The sequence below is a fragment of the Neovison vison genome, chromosome 14 (assembly GCF_020171115.1).
Source record: "Neovison vison isolate M4711 chromosome 14, ASM_NN_V1, whole genome shotgun sequence".
Lineage (NCBI taxonomy): Eukaryota > Metazoa > Chordata > Mammalia > Carnivora > Mustelidae > Neogale > Neogale vison.
This window is the reverse complement of record NC_058104.1, coordinates 9,350,693-9,370,566: the sequence shown is the minus strand read 5'-3', so window position 1 is coordinate 9,370,566 and position 19,874 is coordinate 9,350,693.

Below are 19,874 nucleotides of genomic sequence, written 5' to 3'. Positions count from 1 at the left end.
GTCCTTGGCCCCCCCTTCTGAATGGGGACCTCCCAGCCCTCGGGATGGCTATGCCAAGCCTGCAGGTTCAGCCGAGGGCCCTCCTTCCTCACCCCTTTCTCCACACATGCATGTTTCCCTTACCCTTACTCTTTCTCTTCCCCACCTCCTACCCCTTTGCCCACCCTTTGGCTCTCCTCTGCCTTTCTCCCTATGCCACACTGCTGTCTGGGCTGACTCTCCTCTTCTGAAAGAGCCCAGCCAAGCCTGGGCTTGGGGCACAGGGCGGGGAGCACATCATGGACACTGGAGCCATTGGATCAGAGAGAGAAAGCTGCATAGAGAACAGCAAAGGGAAAACCAGAGACTGAGGCTCAGACTCTGTTGAGACAGGGAGAGAGGCCCATACTGACAGGCTGAGGGACAGGACAGAAAAGGAAACTTCCAGAGAGGGATAACTCAGAAGGTAGGCATGAGGGGTGCCCAGATGGCTCAGTCAGTTAAGCGTCTGCCTTCAGCTCAGGTCATGCTCCCAGGGTCCTGGGATCGAGCCCCGCATCGGGCTCCCTGCTCAGCAGAGAGCCTGCTTCTCCCTCTCCCTCTGCTTATGTGCACTCGCTCTCTCTCTCTGTCAAATCAATAAATAAAATCTTAAAAAAAAAAAAGTAGGCATGAGTTTCAAAGACCTTAAGGTTTAGCAGTGAGTGTTAACAAAAACAGACATATTTTCTATCCCCCATTCTGTTTTGCCCACTAGGGTAATTAGTTTACAAGCCTGAGCCCTGAGTTCACTCCCTATGGAGCCCACTCCCTAAGAGTGAGGGTCAGAGATCTCATCAGGCTGGGGTGAGTGGCAGAGAGACTCCTGCAGCCACGGCCTCCGAAAGCAGGAAGTGCCCAGACCCCCTGCGCACTCACCATTGGCCTCCTCCTCACCTTGGACCCAGAACTCTTTGTTCTGAGAGCTGGGATTTCATTTCCCAGCCTACCTGGGTGTGTCAGGGAGGTGGGAAGAAGGGATTATGAAGATTCCTGGGTTGGAGCCCTTAGAGCCAGGAGGCGGCCCTGGAGGTAAGTGAGAGGGTGGTCCTCGGGCCTCTAGGTTGGGAAGGTGTAGGATTGGGGGTCAAGAACAGACAGCAGGAGAAAGAGGGAAGGGAAATACAGGGGAATTGTGGGATTCCGAAGGGACACGAGAGAGAAAGCCCTGAACCCATGCCGGGTGGTACACACCCACCCTTTGGGAGCCATCAGGATCTCCCAGCCCGGCCTTGCCAATGACAACTGTGCCCAGAAACATGGGCTGGGTGGGGGCAGGGAGAGGTAGAGGCAGAGCTGTAGGAGGGAACTGGGACCAAAGGCAGAGATGCCCCAGAGGGAGGAGAGAACCCCAGGAGTAGAAGTGGAGGTGTCGTGGAGAGAGCGCCCCGGGAAGTAAAGGAAGAGTCCAGAGTGGACCAGAGCACCGGGGCTGATAGGGAGGGACAGAAGAGAAGTGAGGGCTCAGAACACCAAATCAAAGGGAAGAATGCTCCTCTGGAGAGAGGTTATGCCCACCCTCCCGGTGCACGCACCAGCCCTTGCAACCTGCTTGGTCCTGGGGGGAGAACAGTGCCAGATGAACCCAGCTTCCTTTCTCCTTAATGCCTCCCACACCGAAAGCGCTGAGGAATCCCTCCTCTGTCTCCCCTGGGGCCTCAGAGCCACTTCCCTACACACCCCTGCCCTAGAACATCAGGAAAGTCTCTGCAGCCCTTTTCCCACGGGCCCCCTCACCTCTGGCGCCCGTGGAGGCCCCGAGCATCCAGAGGAAGCCGAGAACCCTGGGAAGCCCTCTGCCCCCTTGCTCTTCCCTCCATCCTCCCTTTAGCATGACTTGGGCTGAGACCCCATAATCAAAGCCATGTGAGCAATGCAAAATTCAATCGGAGGTCATTTTCATATCTGTGGACCATGTCCCAGAAAAGTTAATACAGACGGCCAGTGGAAGTAATCAAACAAAAGGATGTTTTGAGAGGTGCCTGGGTGGCTCAGTGGGTTAAGCCTCTGCCTTTGGCTGGGATCGAGCCCCACGTCCGGCTCTCTGCTCAGCGGGGAGTCTGCTTCCTCCTCTCTCTCTGCCTGCCTCTCTGCCTACTTGTGACTTCTCTCCCTGTGTCAAAGTAAGTAAATAAAATCTTAAAAAAAAAAAAAAAAAGAGTACCATAAAGGAAAGACTCTCAGAATGGCTTATTCAGTGAAACCAATAGACACAGTTTTGTTAAAATACACACATATGTATTTCCTATGTGTATTCCTATGAATACACACACAGACATAAACACACAGGTAAGTGCATTCAAAATTTAAAGAAAAAAAAAAAAAAACAGCTCACCTACACCAGTAACAAGGGTAAGATTAATTCAGAGAAACAAGAAGGAGCTAGGGTTCAGAATGATAATCAGGGAACATTAGCTCCATCTGTAGTTTTTACTTTTTACTTTGACAAAGATTCTCTCCTTGACCGAACTCTGACCAGGCTGCCCTGAGCCCTCTTTCCAACTAACCCTCATCTGTGGCCTATAAAGACGTGAACAATCACTAACACAGTTCTCAGAGCTCAAGGCCCCACCCCAGGTTGACCCCAGCCTCCCTTAAAGTGCCTGCGTGAGAGAATCAAGACCACCAAAAGGATTTACTCTCTGTCCCAGTGAACACCCAAAGATAGGGCTTCTGTCTCCCAAACTTTGGGAAAGGGCAGAAGCCCAGCTTTGATAAGCACCAGTTAGCAAACCCAGATGGGTTTCACATGGACCACATCCCTCCCCTCCCTGTAACTGTTCACTCCCCCAGTCCCCTGAGCCCCACTCCCTCGCTCTCCCTTAAATCACCCAGTGACCTCTGTGCAAACCAGAGTTCGGTTCCTGCTGGACTCTTACCTGTTGCAACAGTATGTTACTGATTAAAATGTGTCCTTAATACTTTAACTAGGGTATGACTTTGTTTATCTTTGACAACTTAAAGATGGTGTTATGCTTTTGAAGCTAATGTAAAAGTAATTGAGAGGAGGATTCTGGGGGCAGCTGGGCGGCTCATTTGGTTAAGCCTCCAACTTGATTTTGACTCAGGTCGTGATCTTGTGGTCCTAGGATCAAGCCCCGAATCTGGTGCCCCTCAGTAGGGAGTGTGCTTAAGATTTTCTCTCTCTCCCTCTCCCTCCCACCCATGCTCTGTCCTGTCTTAAATAAATAAATAAATAAATCCTTGAGGAGGAGAGGAGAAGGAAGAGAAGGAGGAGGGAGAGGTGGAGGAGGAGGAGGAGGAAGATTCTGGAGAGATAGTGGAGTAGGAACCAGGAATCCAGCTCCCCACCTAGACTATAACTGCAACTGCTCTAGCAAAATCTATCTGATGTAACATACTTCGATCCCTGATTATAGTTTCTGATCACGAAGTTTCAAACAAAGAGGCAAACAGCTGCTCTTACAAGCCCTTCCCCCTCCATTTGAAATGAATTCCAGGGGATTTAAAAGGGTAAGCTCCTTTTTCCTCCCCTTCAGTGTTTGCCTTTCCCCCTTTAAGAGTTGCATGTTAAAGACTAGGACATTCGAACATGATTATATATGTGGGAAATTTTGGAAAGTTTCTGAGCATGCTCAGGGAAAGGATTAGAACAAACCTAAGAAGACCTTAGTTTACACCTTGTGTCCATATTCAGCCACAGACACTCTACAATAACCAACAAAAACAATAACTGAAAACTGTGGGGAAGGAGGAGAATCTGAGTTCCAGAGTTACCACATTATTAGAGTCAAATGTTCTGTGTCAAAAAAAATAACAACAGGGGCGCCTGTGTGGCTCAGTGGGTTAAGCCTCTGCCTTCAACTCAGGTCATGGTCTCAGGGTCCTGGGATCGAGCCCCGCATGGGGCTCTCTGCTCAGTGGGGAGCCTGCTTCCCTTCCTCTCTCTCTGCCTGCCTCTCTGCCTACTTGTGATCTCTGTCAAATAAAAATAAGTAAAATCTTTAAAAAAACAACAACAACAAATAAAACAACATCAACAAAAAACAAACAAACAACAACCACACAAGGCATACAAAGGAACAGGAAAGTATGGTCCATTCAAAGAAAAAAGAATTAAATAGAAACATCCCTGAAGAAGACCTAATAGAAGATATACTGGACAAAGATTCTAAAACAACTGGCTTAAGGATATTCAAAGAACAAAAGGAAGATATGGAGAGAGCAAAAAAATGATGCATGAGGAAAATGAAAAATATCAATAAAGACATGGAAAAACAAAAAAGAAATTGAAAAGAAAGAGCTGTAAAGCACAACAACTGAAATGAGAAATCCATTAGAGGGATTCAAAGGCATATCTGAGCAGGCAGAAGAAAGAACCAACAAACTTGAAGACAGGACTATGGATTATTAAATCGGTCAAATGGGAAGAAAGACTGGGAAAAAAAGATTGAAGAAAAGTGGATGGTGAGGCTGGCTGCCCAGAAATGTGAACATACACATGGGGTACTGTGGGCTGCTGCCCCAGAAAGTGGCATCTACCATGGAAGCCCCATTCAGCCAAGAAATGGATTTCATATGTGACTTCACACCAGAAGGGGACATCAGCTCCAGCCCACGTTGACACAGTTGGGTGGTGCTTCTGTTGCAGGTGAACTGAAGCGTGCAGGGGGCCCATAGAGCTTGGAGGCAGAGGTAGGTGTGGGAAGGACTAGAGTCCAGTGGGGAATATTTGAAGGCAGAAGTCAAAGTGCCACTCGCCACAACTAGGGGTTTCTCTTTATAGAAAAGAATACAAAATTATGAATCTAAAATTAGATATGATAATTCCTAAGGCCTTGCAGTCTTTGAGAGGGGAACCCCATAAATTATCCTCTTCCTGGGAGGCCCAAGACTCAGGAGGTTTCGGGGGGGGTGCTGCAAAGTGGAAAGGCAGTTGGCCAGGCCCTCTGGGAGCTCCCTGAGACTCTGTGCCTCTCACATCTCATGGAGGAACACATCTCTGGGATCCTCCACTTTGATCAGTTGCAAAATAGTAAAGAGTTTATTTTTGGAAAGATTTGTTCTTGTTTTTCAGAAAAGTCTCCTTGGGGCTGGAGCTATGTGGTCAAACACCAGTGTTGGCCAAGATTCTGGAAACAAAGCATGAAAAGCCAGTTACCATGCCAAGGATACAGACGAGAAAGTTGTAAGGGGTCACCAGGCTCCTGGGGAGATGGATCCCAATCCAACATCAGGTTCCCTGATTCCTCCCCATCCCACCCTTTCAGTTTCTTCTCCCTCTCCTGCACAAACTTGTTTCTACTGCACCCAATAGGCTTCTCCTACCTTCTGGTCTTGGTTTGGTATTGGTCTTGGTCTGGTCTTGGTCTTCTGAACTGTTTCCCACACTAGGACAGCCCTGTCTTCCTCCCATTCTCTTTCTCTCAACCTGTAAAAATCCTACCCATTCTTTTTTTTTTAAGATTTTATTTATTTATTTGACAGAGAGAGAGAGATCACAAGTAGGCAGAGAGGCAGGCAAGGGGGTGGGGGAAGCAGACTCCCTGCTGAGCAGAGAGCCCGATGCGGGGCTCAATCCCAGGACACTGAGATCATGAGATCATGACCTGAGCCGAAGGCAGAGGCTTAACCCACTGAGCCACCCAGGTGCCCCAATCCTACCCATTCTTAACAGCTTTGCTTCTTTTCTCCGACAGGAAGCCATGTGTGATCACTAAGTGACCTCTCCCACTCTTGAAATGTCCTGGTATTTACTGCTGACATCTCTCCCATGGCACTCAGTTATCATTTGGTAGAAGGTATTAGTCATTTGAATGCCTGCCCAGAAGGGGAGGGGAAGATGACAATGGTGCACCCTGAGCTGGGGCAGTGGCCACTTTCTCCCTGAGCTAGCAGAACCCCACCTGACTAACAGAGGAGATGGTTAATCTAAAACAGCCAGAGTCCTCTTGCTGCTTTGTGGGGAAGCCTCATCCCCATGCCAGGCTCCAGCCTGCATGAGAGAGCTGGAAAGGAAGGAACACAGCAGCAAGCACCTTAGCCCCCTTAGTACCACTGTGCGACACTGGAGCTGGGAAACCTACACTCGAGACCCAGAGGTGGTTCCAGAAATGAAATATAGTCCCAGCCAGAGTTTGAGATGCACAAGAAGCCTGCTGGGGAGTGGGGAGACTGGGAGCTGAGGATGGTGAGGTGAGGCCCATCATCAGAGACACCCACCGTTTGACCCATTCCCCCCACCCACACCTCACCCCCCAGGCCAGGTGACATTAAAGTGTAGTTCATGGAAGGACAGTGAGGGGTACTGGTCTCTCTCCAAGAGTCCACTATTGTCACAGGTACTCCAGGGGCAACATCAACCCAGGAAAATACAGGCTGGGACCGTCCTTCAAAAGCCAAGGTTTAAGGACAAAGTGTAAAGATAAGACCAAGGACAGGTCACCCCTTTACTGCTCATGAGTGAGTCAAGTTTTCTGGAAAGGTTAGGACAAGTGTGCTCACCGTCCCCTCTACTGTGTCATAATCTGAATTGTGATAGCAGTTATCATGGATGGTGTCAGGTAGTAGGAGTAAAGGTGCTGACTAGAGTTGTCTCTGAAGTCATGATAAGTTGGCGGGGGTGGGGGGGACATCGACTTGCATGATGGCAGATGAAAACCTGATACTTGGTTTTACGACAAATGGGAGCCAGTGATGGTTGGCCTATTAGTGAGGAGAGATCAGGCCATGCTGAACTAAACAATCTTTAACATTCGGTGGCTTGCCACAGCAGACCTTTCTTCCCACTCATCAACCTGCCCATCCCAACATCTGTGCTGTTCATTCAGGGACCCAGGCTGATGGAGAAGCCCCTGTGTGAGACACTGCCAGCCTCACAGCGGTGGGAAAGGACAGATGGCAAAACCATGAGCTGCCTCTTAGAGCTTCTTTCCAGACATGATGTCGTACACCTTCCACCCTAAAGCAAGTCGCTTGGGTGCCCTGAGTTTGAGGGACAAGAATGTAAAATCCTTCATCAGGGAGAGGAACCACACATCTGATGCCAAGTCTGCTATCAGTGGCATAGGGAGATATAATCCACCCCAGGGAGGGAAAACAAACATGTTGAACAAGAATACAACCTACCATGGCTAGGATCCTAGCAGTAGCTATGGTTTATGTTAATCAGGAGCCATCAGTGGGGCGCCGGGTGGCTCAGTCGGTTAAGCATCTGACTCTTGATTTTGGCTCAGTTTATGATCGCAGGGTCCTGAGACTGAGCCCCGCTTCAGGCTCCACGCTGGGCATGGAGCCTGCTCAAGATTCTCTCTCTCTCTCTCTCCCTCTCCCTCTGTCCCTCCCCCAACCTCTGTCCTTCTCTTAAAAAAAATTTTTTTTTAATTTTAAAAAAGAGCCATCAGTGACATTGGTAGACATGATCAAACCCCTGGAGAACTTTTCTTTTTTTTTAAGATTTTATTTATTTGAGAGAGAGAGAGAGAGAACAAGTCAGGGGAGGGTCAGAGGGAGAGCAAGAAGTAGGATCCCGGCTGAGCAGGGAGCCCAACGCGGGGCTCCATCCCAGGACCCCAAGATCATGACCTGAGCCAAAGGCAGATGCTTAACCGAATGAGCCACCCAGACGTCCCCCTGACCCCCCATGGGTCTTTGTGGGCTTCTCAGAGCTCTGCTAATGGAGATGATAGAATTACGGGTGTTGGTGGGCTCAATCCAGTGATTAAGGTTATGGGAGAACCAACCATAGTGAAGGAGAGGGAAGTCCTATAAGGGAGAAACTAAACACTGCAGTTATGTTTGAAAAGTGGGGAGAGGGAGGGTCCTCCCAGAACAGAGGAGATCTGACAAAGTGCTCACAGACGCACAGAAAGCGAATACTATCAATGGGAAGGAGGCACTCTCAACACCGGGTCCTGTGCCAACACAGGAAGTGGTATGAGAAGCAAAGACCTTAGCACCTGGCGGCATTTCCAGGCACTTAGCAGAAGAGATAAGGCAGCAATGGAAAGAACTTTAATACTGGTGGGAGCTGGTAGAAAAGGATCTTCCACATCTTGAAATAGGGTAATATTGAGGATAACAATCAATTCACAGAAAAATATATACAGTTTGGGGCACCTGGATGGCTCAGTGGGTTGGGCCTCTGCCTTTGGCTCGGGTCATGATCCCAGGGTTGTGGGATCGAGCCCCACATCGGGCTCTCTGCTCAGTGGGGAGCCTGCTTCCCCCTCTCTCTCTGCCTGCCTCTCCACCTACTTGTAATCTCTGTCTGTCAAATAAATAAATAAAATCTTTTATATATATATATATATATATATATATATATATATATATATATATACACACACACATACACACACACAGTTTGACTCCGAAAGGCTAATCTAAACAATATTTTGATTAGGAGTTCATACATGTATAGAAATGCTCTGAAGAATATAAAAGTAAGCATTAATAGGGGCGCCTGGGTGGTTCAGTCGGTTAAGCATGTGCCATCAGTTCAGGCCATGATCCCAGGGTCCTGGGATTGAGCCCCACATCAGGCTCCCTGGTCAGCGGGGAGTCTGCTTCTCCCTCTCCCACTCCCCCTGCTTGGGCTCTCCCTCTTGCTCTCTCTCTCTGTCAAATAAATAAATAAGTCTTAAAAAAAAGTAACCATTAATATAAAATTCAGGAAGTTATCATGGAGGGAAGAGGCATATACAATCAGTGAGAATCATGTAGGGAGTTCTTAAAGGATGTAATGGCCAATTTCCTGAGCTGGACAGTCGGTACATGGGTGTACTTTTACTTTCTTTTATTCTTTTATTATTATTCTTTATCATGTTCTTTTATTATTTTATTATTTTATTATTCTTTTATTCTTTTTTCTTTTATTCTTCTATTATTCTTTCATTCTTATTCTTTTTTTTAAGATTTTATTTATTCATTTGACAGAGAGAGAGAGATCACAAGTAGGCAGAGAAGCAGGCAGAGAGAGAGGAGAAAGCAGGCTCCCCGTTTGAGCAGAGAGGCCGATGCAGGGCTGGATCCCAGGACCCTGAGATCATGACCTGAGCCGAAGGCAGAGGCTTTAACCCACTGAGCCACCCAGGCAGCCCTCATTCTTTTTCTTTTATTATTATTCTTTAATTGTGTGTGTGTGTGTGTGTGTGTGTGTGTGTGTGTAAGTGTGTGACACTTTCCTTATCCATTAATGGACACAGGTGGTTTCCATGTCTTGGTTACTGTAAATACTGCTGCAGTGAACATGGAGTACAGGTACCTTTTCTTTCTTTCTTTTTTTTTAAGATTTTATTTATTTATTTGACAGACAGAGAGCACAAGTAGGCAGAGAGGCAGGCAGAGAGAGAGGAAGGGAAGCAGGCTCCCCGCTAAGAAGGGAGCCCGATGTGGGGCTCTATCCTAGGACCCTGGGATCATGACCTGAGCAGAGGCTTTAACCCACTGAGCCACCCAGGCGCCCCAGAGTGCAGGTACCTTTTCAAGTTGGTGTTTACTGCTTCCTCTGATAAATCCCCAGATTTATCAGATTGCTGGGATTGCTGGATCATTGGTCAGTTCTATTTTTAATTTTTTGAGGAACCTCCATACTGTTTCCTTAGTGACTGTACCAATTTGCATTCCCACCAGCAGGGCACAAGGGTCCCTCTTTCTCCACCTCCTTGCCAACCCTTGTTACTTCTTGTCTTTTTGAGGACAGCTGTTCTAACAGGTGTGAGGTGAGATCTCCTCGTGGTTTTGTTTTACATTTCCCTGATGATGAATGGCATTGAGCATCTTTCCATGTACTTGGCGGTCAACTGTATATCTGTAATGTGTTTATGATATAGGGATGGGATGGGCAAATGTTTTTCAATATATTTTTTGAAACTTCTGTTTCCATGTGAAATTTATTCCACATGAAATTTTCCCGTGAATCCCATGCTCGCTCTCTCTCTCTCTCTCCCTCTTTTTTGTTTTATGCATGCAGAGTGAGTCCTAGAATAAAACCAAGTGATTTAGCCCACACTACTCAGCAAACTAAGATCACAAAGTGGCATTTCAGTTCTGTTTTTAACTTTCTTATTGGCAATTTTACTTGATCACCCTTGCCATAATCTAGTTTCTGTAAATTCATCACAGGCTGTATGATTTAAAGCAAACACTTGGTTTGAGAAAAGAAAGTAGGGGGAGGGAGGGAGAGAGCTAGAGCCAGCTTATACTCATAATATGACTTAATAAGCTGTTGTTTCTTATCCTAAGGAGGACAAAGATCGTAATAAACTTAAGCATGGGATTTATCCCCTTAGGAGAAATGCTCACATTAAGTTAGAGAAATTAAAGTTATGATAGGATTTAAAAAAAAAAAAAACTCAGGGCGCCTGGTTGGCTCAGTGGGTTAAGCCTCTGCCTTCAGCTCAGGTCATGATCTCAGGGTCCTGGGATCGAGCCCCACATCGGGCTCTCTGCTTGGCAGGGAGCCTGCTTCCTCCTCTCTCTCTCTGCCTGCCTCTCTGCCTACTTGTGATCTCTGCCTGTCAAATAAGTAAATAAAATATTTTTTTAAAAATTTCAAGGAAAGCCTGTGCAAACATTTCTCAGAGAATTGATTTCTAAAGATTGAGCATAAGGAAGTCACACCAGGATTTTTCTGATGGCTCAACAAAGTGACATCAAACCCGGGAAACTGAAACTTACCATTCTCTGACATTATTTCTCTCTGATCCAGTTTTCTTTCTAGAGTCAGGTGTATCAGGAAGTTCTGTTAAACGCAAGCCTACCCACCACGATCAGCCCACGGTAGCCAAGCTGTTGTTTTCTGTAAGTACAGAGGGTGCCATTAGTTCAACAGAATACTGCATTGTGAACACTCACCCAAACCATGACTGAAGCTCTGAACCAAGCTAATGGCGCTGAACGCTTTGCCGAGGCCATAAACAGCCCCTCAGTTTTTACTCCCTATGAATTACAGTCTTGCTGCTTCCAAAGTCGGCTTGGGTTTAGTTTGGTCTGTTTTCTGGTTGGAAAAGTTACTTCCGTAAAGCTCATGTTTTCTCCTAGCATTGTTTGCTTAAGAAATTGATGGAGGCACCTGGCTGGCTCAGTCCCTAGAGGATGTAACTCTTGACCTTGGGGTTGTGGGTCCAATCCCCAACACTGGGTATAGAGACTACTTAAAAATAAGATTTTTTAAAGATTTTATGTATTTATTTAACAGAGAGAGAGCAAGCACAAGCAGAGAGAGTGGAAGAGGGAGAAGCAGGCTCCCCAGTGAGCAGGGAGCCCGATCAGGACTCGATCCCAGGACTCCAAGATCATGACGTGAGCCAAAGGCAGTTGCTTAACCAACTGAACCACCCAGGTGCCCCTTAAAAATAAGATCTTAAAAAATAAAGGAAGGGGCACCTGGGTGGCTCAGTGGGTTAAGCCTCTGCCTTCAGCTTGGGTCATGATCCCAGGGTCCTGGGATCCAGCCTCACATCAGGCTCTCTGCTCTGCAGGGAGCCTGCTTCCTCCTCTCTCTCTGCCTACCTCTCTGCCTACTAGTGATCTCTGTCTGTCAAATAAATAAATAAAATCTTTTTAAAAGAAAAAATAAAACAAGAAGAAATTAATGTACGATTCACCTTTTGGCTTTGGAGAACCTCAGTTCTTGCTGAGTTTGGTTTTCTTGGGGTTCTTTTCAACCCTGGTATCTAGATCAACCTCCAACTTGAACCATGTTGGTATATACTTTTGCCCCCCAGATCTCTGGAATGTTTTAAAAAGCCAAACTGGTTTTTCTGTGTTGGTCATCTTAAAAAGTATGCTTAGCAGAGGTTTTTTTTTAATTTAATTTTGTTTTTTCAGTGTTCCAAGATTTATTGTTCATGCACCACACCTAGTGCTCCATGCAATCCTTGCCCTCCACAATACCCACCACCGGGCTCACCCATCCCCCCACACACCTCCTTCCAAAACCCTCAGTTTGTTTCTCAGAGTCCACAGTCTCTCATGGTTCATATCCCCCTCCTATTTCCCGCAATTCACTTTTCCTTTCCTTCTCCTAATGTTGTCCATGTTATTCCTTATGCTCCACGAGTAAGTGAAACCATATGATAGTTGACTTTCTCTGGTTGACTTATTTCACTCAGCATAATCTCCTCCAGTCCTGTCCATCCTGATACAAGAGTTGGGTATTCAGCCTTTCTGAAGGAGGCATAATATTCCATTGTATATATGGACCACATCTTCTTTATCCATTCATCCATTGAAGGGCATCTTGGTTCTTTCCACAGTTTGGCGACCGTAGGCATTGCTGCTATGAACATTGAGGTACAGACGGCCCTTCTTTTCACCACATCTGTATCTTTGGGGTAAATATCCAGTAGTGCAATTGCAGGGTCATAGGGTTGCTCTATTTTTAACTTATTAAGGAATCTCCAAAGTGTTTTCCAAAGAGTCTCCAAAGTGTCAAAGTGGCTGCACCAACTTGCATTCCCACCAACAGTGTAAGCAGTTTTATTTATTACAATAAAACTTAATTAAAATACTACTAAGTACTATTCTTAAACTGCAATCTTAAGTATCTATAGCATGTGGTCTTACTGAATTTGTTAAAGTGTGTATTTTATTTTAAAGTAAAATCTAAGATAAAATATATACTATACACATAAAGATCTAGAAAACTGAGTTTCTGGGGCACAATGTTGGGTCACTAACTGTTCTGGGTAACATTTACATAACATTTTTCTTTCCTAGAAACTGCTTTTACAACATAGTTCTACTTTTATGGTGTGAATGAATGCATATTTTTAAAAAATATTACCAGGCCCAGTACTATTCTTATACTTTATACTACAGGGAATTTAGCCCAATGGATTTTAAATAAAACATTGTTGATTGGACTATTATAGCAAATCCTTTTTTCTCAAGCTCACATGGACCATTCACCAAGATAAACCACATGGTGAGCCATAAAACACATGTTAACAGATTTAAATAGAAATCGTAAATGTCTGCTCTCAGACCAAAATGCAATTAAACTGGAACTCAATAACAGAAAGATAACTGGAAAAAAAATCCCAACATATGTGAAGATTTAACCACTTACTTCTAAACAACACACAAGTCAGGTAAGAAATCTCAAGAGAAATTTTAAAATACGCTCAGCTAATGGAAAGGAAAACACAGCTCATCAAAAGCTGTTGGATAGGCAGAAGCAGTGCTTAGAGGGAAATTTATAGCATCAAATCCATACCTTAGAAAATAAAGTTCCAAAATCAAAAAGTTTAGAAATAAATTAATGACACATCTTACAACTTGAACATCTTGGGTTCAACGGAATATGGTAGAGCAGACAACATTCTCTGATCTTAATGCAATAAATCTGGAAATTAAATTAAAAACCCATTAAAAATAAATCTTATCACCTAGAATTTTAAAACACTTTCTTAAAAACTCTTTGGACAAAGTGGAGGTATAAACCCAAATTACAGAGCAACTAGAAAACAGAAATGCTGAGTAGAATGCACAAAAGTCTATGAGATACAGCTAAAGCAACAGAGGAAAATCCATAGCATGTAAGTAATTACATCAATAAATAAAAAAATGAAATGAATTAAATATCCAACTCAGAAAAATGGAGATGCCCAAACTCACTCATAATAAGAGAAGTACAAATTAAACCTATACTGAAATACCATTCTTTGGGGAAAAAGAAGGAGAAAGAGGAAGAAGGGGGGGAGAGAAAAAAACCTAACAGGCTGTGTTGGCAAGACTATAGGGAACTTGTAACTTTCTTTGCCGGAGAAACACAAATCTAGGAATTTATCCCAGGATCCACTCACAGCATTGCAGAAGGATTTATGTATAAAGTTTGGAATAGCAAGTGAACTGAAAGCAATTTAAATATCCCTTAGTGCAGGGCAAATTAAGCTGAGCAACGTCCATGCAATGTAAAGTACCCAGCTTCTCATTAAAAAGGAGGGAAAGAGGGGCACCTGGGTGGCTCAGTCGGTTGAGCCTCTGACTCTTGATTTCGGCTCAGGTCTTGACCTCCAGGTCATGAGATCAAGCTTGGCAAATGGCTCTACCCTCAGCTTGGGATTCTCTCCCTCTGCACCCCCGCCCCTGCCCTCTCTCTTTCTCTCTCTCAAACAAATAAATAAAATATATTTTTTTAAGGTGGGAAACAGGGCACCTGGTTGGCTGAGTTGGTTGAGCATCTGCCTACCACTCAGGATCCTGGGATTGAGCCCCGCATCAGGTTCCCCACTCAGGGGGAAGTCAGCTTCTCCCTCTCCCTCTGCAGCCCCCACCCCGCTCATAGTCTCTCTCCCTCTCACTCTCAAATAAATAGATGAAATCTTTTAAATATTTTTTTAAAGGAGGAAAACAAGAAAGAATAAAGAAGTCTATGTAGCAATGTGGAATTATTCCTCCGTTACATTGTTTGGTTAAAAGAAAATGTCAAGGTACAGAAAGAGAAGATGCTACAATTTCTGTGAAAATTGAGGGGGAGGGGAGCAGAAGAATATCTATTACCAGTAATCACAATGCACGGCCAATAGTTACTCCCGTCTCTAGGGATGAAAACTGTGTGTCTGGGGCAAGGGTAAGAACGGGAGGGACTTTGCACTTTATGCCTTTTGAATTAATAGTTCAAATAAATAAAATTTAATTTCAAGAGAAATCCCCCAGCCAGGAAATAACTTCTCTCTCTTCTGAAATCCTTCAGCTCTCATTTCTGGACATGGCGTTGGCCAACACTGCAGGCATTGTGGGGGTGCCCAGCAGGGGAGGGGAGCTACAGTATCATGGCTGAACTAAAGGGAGGGTCTTTTTTTTTTTTTTAAGATATATTCATTTATTTGACAGTGAGAGAGAGATCACAAGTAGGCAGAGAGGCAGGCAGAGAGAGAGGGGGAAGCAGGCTCCCTGCTGAGCAGAGAGTCCAATGTGGGGCTCGATCCCAGGATCCTGAGATCATGACCTGAGCTGAAGGCACCCAGGCGTCCCTAAAGGGGGGGTCTTGTCCTAAAACCAAAGAGCCCCAGATGCTTCAAGCTAATCCATCTCCCTGCCCGTGGCCCAAACCCACCCTCCCACAGTCCCAGCCCCTCTCCTGGCCTGATAGAAGTTAGACGTGCTACCCTACCCCCGCTACTGGGACGGAGCCCTGCCTCTTGGCCCTGCCAGCCCCCTCCCTTCCTCACAGAAAGCCAGATGCTCCCCACTTCCCCCGTGGCTTCTCCAGAGTATCCCCGCTCCCCACCAAGTACAGGCTGCCAGGGAGAGAAGAAGAGATACCCAGCAGTGCCTATGTGGGACACCTGGCTGGCTCAGTAGGTAAAGTCTGCGACTCCTAATCTCCGCATCGTGAGTTTGAGCACCACGTTGGGTATAGAGCTTACGTTAAAAAAAAGAAAAAGGTGCACCTGTGCCTGAGAACCAGGGGCTTCCTCCTCAGGCCAGGGCGGAAGAGGGCAGCTGGGTGATGGAGATGACAAAGGACACATAAGGAAGGAGGGGAGGGCTGGGGAGATGGGGGCGTGGAAGGGGCTACAGTGTTGTCACCTCATAGACAAACTCCTGCCACTTTCCTCCAACCCCAGGTTCCCTGTGGATTTCATGCTCCCCACCCCCACCAGCCCTCCAGCCTACAGAGAAGGGCCTAGGGGATGGGGTGCCTTTCCCCCCTTCAGTCTCGATCATGAAAATCATGGAGCCCCAGGAAATGGAGTGGTCTGGGCGAAAGGAAGAGTTTCCAGAAGTGGCCCCTGACTGCTCCAGGCTGTGGACCCGGGACAGAACGGGGAGCCTCAGGAGGCACTAATTTCCTCTGGCCATGGTGGAGCCTGGGCATTCCACACCCCTGGGCTCTGGCCTGGCTCGGGAGGGCCATATTTCGCCCATCGGGAGAGGTCTCTGGCTATGGGAGTCAGGTGGAGGTGTGAGGTCCCAAACGGGGAGGAGGAAGGGCGCCTGGAGACCGCAGAGACGGTCACACATCTTTCTTTGCCCCCAGAGCTGGGTGTTCTGCACCTGCTCTCTTCATTCAAAATGCTGGGGCAATGCCCAGTGCCTCTGGACCAGACCTGGTTGAGGCCCAAGAGGACGGAGGGACAGAAAGGCGGTAGGGGAGACTGGGAGGCAGGGACGAAGCTATCCAGGAAGCACAGGACACCTGCCCCCACACATTCTCTTGTCTCGGACTCTAGGGGTTAATTTTCTGGAAGTCACAGAAAAAAAGGCGAGTGAGTCCAAGGCATGGCCAGGCGGTCACAGGTCAGAGTTCTCATCCAGGGCCGCCACTTCGCAGCGGAGGAGGAAGTAAGCAAAAACTTAACTTTGCTGTGCGTCAGTTTCGTTTTCCCGACTGTTACATCACGAGGATGAGAGAACCCGGGCACCCACCCCACCACAAGGCTGGAGCCGGAATTCCGCGGGATGATACTTAGCAAAGCGTTCAGGCCAGCGACTGCTAAGCCACAAGCCGCCAAAAACGCTACTGTGGACCTGACACGGGGTCGCGGCTCCTTGCCAACAGCACTCTGGCATCCCCAACAGTGTGGCTATTCACCTCGGGGCTCCCCATGTCCACAAGACCGCTGGCCATACAGTCAACCTTGCAGCCAGCCTGCATGGTCCTCAGGCAAGGTGGGGGAATCCCAGACACGCCCAGCCCACCTCTGCCCCACGTGTGTGTCTGAGGCTTCCTGTCCCCGTAACCACAGCCAAGTTCATCCAAAGGCAACGTCCGCCTCGGGATGGCTCTCCCTGGCCGGCTGATACCTACAGGGCAGCCGGGAGCGGCTGGCAATGTTTTCAGGAGCTCCCTGGGTGTCAAACATAGAGAGTACCTAGTACGACCTCACCAGCTGCTTCTGAGAAAGTCACCCAGCATGTGCCGCTCACATTTCAAACACAGCCAGCATCGGTGTTGGCCGAGGCCTATGCATCACAGCATATTTTAAAAATATGCATACCCACAGGCTTGTGGGTCAGCACACCAGAGACCCTGTCAGGGGGGGCGCTGAGTTCTCTTCCAGGATCCTGGGTTCCTTTGAGGCCCCAGAATCATGCTGATGTCTGTAATTAATCAACCTGGGAGCACAAGGGTATGACACCCCCACTCACCCCCTCCCCAGCCAGAGAGGGGGCGAGGATAAGCCAAAGGATGTTGGATGAACTGCATGGGGGATACTGCAAACCAGTTCCGTATTTAACAGAAGGGTGAAAACATGAGCCTATGCAGGGACACCTGGGTGGTTCAGTCGGTGAAGCGTCGGCCTTTGGCTCAGGTCCTGATCCCAGGGTCCCGGGATCAAGTCCCACATCGGGCTCCCTGCTCAGCGAAGAGCCTTCTTCTCCCTCTGCCTGCAGCTCCCTCTGCTTGTGCGCTTCCGCTCTGTCTCGCTCTGTCTGACAAATAAATATAACAAAATCTTTCCCCAAAAATGAGTCTATCCAGAGACAAGCTAAAAGTTGTGAGAAATGCTCAAAGCTAGCAAAATGAAACAAAACAAAAAAACCAAAAAAACAAAAACTAAGGTACAAATCAGATGGACAGGGGATTCCAAGAGCAGGAATCATGCATAAGGAGGTAACTTGAATCAAGTGTGAATTTTAGCCCAACCTGCAGAAGGGGTCAGAGGACGGGGAGGAGAGTGTCTTCCATGGCTCATGCTTCTAACTCTTTAGGTCAACGACCCCACCAAATGGGGATAGGGACAGTGGCTTCGCCAGGTGCCCTCCAGCCTTAAGTGGGGGGCATCCCTTGAGGACATCTGGTGCCAATGTCCCTGCCTTGTTCTGCACGCGGGGAAGGTGGGAGGACCCAGGTCGGGGCGGTGCGCCTCCAGAGCCGGACCGTCCCCTCTTTGGGACCCCTATGCGGCCCTCGCCCCCACCCCAGCGTGCTCACCGGTTCGCCGCCTTGGCCGCCCCTCCTCCGGCAGCTCGCGAGACGCTCAGCGCCACCCCCGGCAGCAGCACCAGCCGCAGAGCGGCGGCCCCGCCTGGCCTCTGCCCAGCGCCCTCCAGAGGATGGCCCGAGAAACTGCGTTCCCGTGGAGAAGCCGCTAGAGCAGGGGGTGGTCACAGGTCACAAAAACCCGCAGGGTGCGGCGGTGTTCACGAGAAAAAGCGCGCGGGGGGAGTCGCCCCGGAGTTGAGACCTTTTAGAAGCGTGATTCAGTCCTTGCACTAACAAAGGCAAAGGAAGGCACCACGGGATTTGACAGAGGATGGCTGTCCCCCAGTATCTGCTCCCTTTCCTCCCTCAGTATTAGAACAGCCAAATTTTAGGTGAGTACACAGTCTTCCAGAACAAAAACTACATCTCTGAACCTCGGGCATGGCCAGCTATGACCTCAGTATTAAATTCTGGCCAAAGCAATATAAACCAAAGTGCTGTATGATTTCCAAGAAATGTCCTTAAAGGAAGAAGTGATTTTTGGGGGGTGCCAGGGTGGCTCAGTGGGTTAAAGCCTCTGCCTTCGGCTCAGGTCATGATTCCAGGGTACTGGGATCGAGCCCCACTTTGGGCTTTCTGCTCTGCGGGGAGCCTGCTTTCTCTCTCTCTCTCTCTCTCTGCCTGCCTTTCTGCCTACTTGCGATCCCTGTCAAATAAATAAATAACATCTAAAAAAATTGTTTAACCCTTAAAATTTAAAAAAAGGGGGGGGAGTGATCTTCATCAGTCCTTCCTCCTGCTGGCTGGCTGGAATGCAGATGTGATCACCAATGCACAAGCAGCCATATTACCCCATGTGCTGGAAGCTACATGCTGAGGATGGTTAAGTAACAAAATTCTGTGCAAAGGAACCTGGTCCCTGACGTTAAGGGTGCTCTGTCCATCCTCTGTGGTCTACTCCTGGGTCTCTTTTATGTAAGTGAGAAATATATTTCCATTATATTTCATTCACACCACTATTGTTTGGTTTTCCATCTCACATAACTGAACTGAATCCTAACCAATAAACAGAGGAGATAAAAATCCTCTTTGTTGGCAGAAGTGGGGCAAGGATGTGCTAGAAGTAGTGGTCCCTTGTGTTAACAAAAGTTAGGGAGAAGCTCAAGGTAAAAAGAGGGCTGTTACTGAAATTTCTAACCATTTCTAAGAACAGGCTCAATCCTTGACTGTCTTCCTTTGTGGCCGGAGCGGGTCCCTGTTAGTTCTTCTACCTGCTGGCTGCCCACAGCAACTTCTTCTGATCCACACACTTTCAGGGGGTCAGTTTAGACTGAATGTGGGGATACCTAGTCCAGCATAGCTCAGACTACCCTCTTGAGACTGCCCTAATGACTTGCTAAAACTGCAGAGTTCAAGGACTCCACCCAACACCGGCGGGATCAATCCCTCTAGTGGTCCTATGTGTTCTGACATACACTCAAGTCTGATCCACCATTTTACTTGTGGGGAAACTGAGGCCCAGGAAAGGAGTGGAACTCTCCAGAAGTCTCCCTGACAGCAGAGCACTGGACAAGAACCTAATAATCAGCACCACAGTCCAAGGTTTACTCCAATGCCCTGCGAATCCTCCGTCCTGGCCCTCTCAGGTGGTCCCTTGTTATTCAAAGATTGCCTGAGATCGGACACAATCTGCACAGTCTCCTCCATCCTCACAAACCTGGGACAAACAGCAGGCTGAGGGATATCCCTGTGTCCCCTGAGCACATCTTTCCAATCTGCTTGCACTGCAGAGCTCTGGCCGCACCTGCTAGGCAGGAACAGACCTTGCATACCCTGGGCCTCCATGCAGACTTGCAGATTCAAACTCCTGGGATCCCAACCTACCCTCTACCAGACCTGCCACATGCCCTCCCTCACCTCTCCCTGTGCTGCCATACCCTGCCCTCCCCATGCCTGGGGGATGGCAAGGATGGTGTTGACATAAATGGCTGCTTTTGTCACTTCCTGCCCCAGA